The sequence below is a fragment of the Elephas maximus genome, chromosome 16 (genome assembly GCF_024166365.1).
Source record: "Elephas maximus indicus isolate mEleMax1 chromosome 16, mEleMax1 primary haplotype, whole genome shotgun sequence".
Classification (NCBI taxonomy): Eukaryota; Metazoa; Chordata; class Mammalia; order Proboscidea; family Elephantidae; genus Elephas; species Elephas maximus.
This window is the reverse complement of record NC_064834.1, coordinates 32,962,195-32,965,291: the sequence shown is the minus strand read 5'-3', so window position 1 is coordinate 32,965,291 and position 3,097 is coordinate 32,962,195. Positions and strand designations below refer to the sequence as shown.

General features: G+C 36.6%; 1 pseudogene; it reads left to right on the top strand.

The window, feature by feature from the left end:
- Positions 1 to 1,118: 1,118 nt before the first annotated feature.
- Positions 1,119 to 1,519, top strand: LOC126059359 (60S ribosomal protein L27-like; annotated as a pseudogene).
- Positions 1,520 to 3,097: the final 1,578 nt, after the last annotated feature.

The window sequence follows — 3,097 nt, the reverse complement described above, 5'->3', positions numbered from 1 at the left end:
GGATCTGCGGTAGCGTCCACCTAGTCCGCCATCTTGGCCCCTCCCTAGAAGTGAATTTTAAAGCCAGATTCCTTTTCTCAAGGGGCTTGTCATTATTTTAGAGAAACTGATTGTTAACAACAGACAATAAAGCAATATAAGATAATATTGTAGTGTTATAAGATAAAGGCAACAAATATTGTGGTTTTTCATAAATGGGGAATGCTTTGCTAATGCTATGGGGGTTGAAATATAGGTAGAATTGTGCAGAAAGAAATAAACATGGCATCTTAAGGGTTTATCCCTGCTGTTCCAAAAAGACAAATAATAATGAACTTTGAACTCAAGTTGGTTTGCAAACAATTTATCTGACCCCGCATCTCATATTTTGGGAATAGACTAGAGTCATTCAGATAGATAGCTTGAATCATCCCATTCATCATGCTGCCTGAAATATGCTGAAGCAGATTAGCAGTTAAGTTTGGACAGATAAGATATGCCCAGCTTTTGGCATAACTTGAAGATAGAATAGCTTAGATTTAATTCACTTGCCAGTGAAAATTTGCTATAGGCTTTAAGGAAGAATAAAACTCAAAAACCAAACCCACTGCTGTTGAGTCAATTCTGACTCATACAACTGTATAGGACAGAGTAGAACTGCCCCATAGAGTTTCCAAGGAGCAGCTGGTGGATTCCAACTGACCTTTTGGTTAACAGCTGTAGTACTTAACCACTGTGCAATCAGGGCTCTCTTAACTATGATAATTGTATCATTTCTTCATCAAATCCTGTCATACATAAAAATAAATCAAGTTTTTCTAAAATGCTGTGATTACTATAAGTCAGAATAGTGACATGATAATTACAGCATTTTAGGAAAACGATTTATTTTTATGTATGACAGCGTTGGAGGAAGAAGGGAGGTTACTAATAGGAGATTAAATTATTGAGCATGTGGTTAGGAAGAGCTAGTACTAGGCTAGTATTAATAGAAATTAGATAGCTGAGCTTGAATTTAAAGGGAGTGCTAACAAGACCTAATGATGAATAAAGGATGGGGGAGAATTCTAATGTGGTTCTCAGAATTCAATTTTGGAATGCTTAATTTTTCAGATGTGGACAGGGTTGAAACAGGCAAGTTCATGAAAACTGGGAAAGTGGTGCTGGTCCTGGCCAGAGGCTACTCTGGATGCAAAGCTGTCATTGTGAAGAACATTGATGATGGCATCTTAGACTGCCTCTACAGGCATACTCTGGTGGCTGGAATCAACCACTATTGCCACAAAATGACCGCTGCCACGAGCAAGAAGAAAAACACCAAAAAGCTGAAGATCAAGTTGTTTGTGAAAGCTTATAACTATAATCACCTTATGTCCACGAGGTGCTGTGTGCATATCCCCTTGTACAAAACTGTCATAAACAAGGATGTCTTTGGAGACCTTGCTATTAAATGCAAGGCCTGGAGAGAGGCCAAGGACAAATTTGAGGAGAGGTACAAGACGGGCAAAAAAAGTGGTTCTTCTGGAAGCTGTGGTTTTAGAAATATTTTGTTCCAATCACTAAAAATACAAAAAATAAAAACATATGTATTTTTTGAGAAATGCAGGACTAGGGTATTAGGAAATAGATTCGAGGAGATAATACATATAAGAGGTGCAAAGAGGCAATGTGTACAGCTTTGTTAACATATGCAAAAGCAGTGAGTAGGGGATTGAGAACTAAAATTCTGGGTAGGGCTAGCGAGTGGATTAGTGCAGGAAGAGAACATAATAAAACCTAATGATGATGGTCAGACCAGAAAAGGAGATAAAGGAGGGTGAGGTATCATGAAGGCCAAGGAAAGTCTTTTTAAAAGTATCAATAATTTTGAAATTAACCAGTAAGTCAGAAGATAAAAAATTTGGAAAAATGGGGGCATAGGACTTGGTGAAAAAAATTATTGTACCGTATAACTTCATGTCAGTAGAATTATAAAGACTTTTATGTATTCTGACCCTATAAATTTTCCTCCTTATAAACGTGTATATTTCCATGCGAGTGCATGTTTAAGAGAATTTAGGTGGGATGAAAAATAAGGAAAAAGAAACGGCAAATATAATTTGATCAGTAATGAGTACCATAAATAGAATGAATGAACAGGGCTATACAAGTAAGGCCAAAGATAAGATTTTGTTTACTCACTGGAAGCCATGAGAATGTTTGAAAATCAAGTGGAAAAAAGCTATTAACAAAATTATGCAACACATATTGATCAAATGCAAATGCCTGTTACGTGTTCTAAATAACTATAATTGAGAAGGGGTGAATGGTGAGAAAATAGATGGGGTTTTTATCTTTGTGGAGCTTATACTCCAGTATGTATGAATGATAAATAATTAGGCAAATAATTATGATAAGTTCACGTCAAAGGAAAAGCATGAATTATAATATTGGATGTGAATTTTAGTCTATATAGTCAGTATCCCTCTAAGGGGGCGACATTTAAGCAGAGATGTAAATATTGATAAAAAGTCATTATATTTCAGGTAGAGCAGATAGTAGATGCAAAGGCCATCAGTAGGAAGAGCAATTATGCCAGTGTATTTTGGGTGTTGTGAATGAGGGAAAAGAAGAGTGTTATTAAATGAAGTCAAAGTGGATAGGCAGAGTCAATATTAGATAAGAGCATGTTGAACTTGGTAAGAAATCTGGTGTACATGTAGTGGACAGCCATTGTTTGGATTTATACATGGTGATGGTACTATCTGTTTGCTAATTTTATTGATAACTGATTTGTGAGGGAAGGGATGGAAACAGGGAGGCCAGTCAGAAAGCTACTGGAGCACTTTAGGTAAGAGATGCTGAGGGTTGGATATCAAGGCTGCTGTGTATAAGCTGGAATATTATGATTGATCTTCTGTGGTTTAGAAGACAAAAAGAAATGTAGCCATGTATAGGATATATTTGGAAAGTAGATTTGATATATGACTATCAGATAAATAGAATGGGAGGGTTCAAACGAACAGAATAATCAAAGATGATGTCTAGGTCCTTGGTTTTTGGTATAAAGAACTGGGTGAATGATGTGGCCACTTAACTGAGATGGGGAAGACTCAGGGAGGTTTGGTTTAGGCAGGAA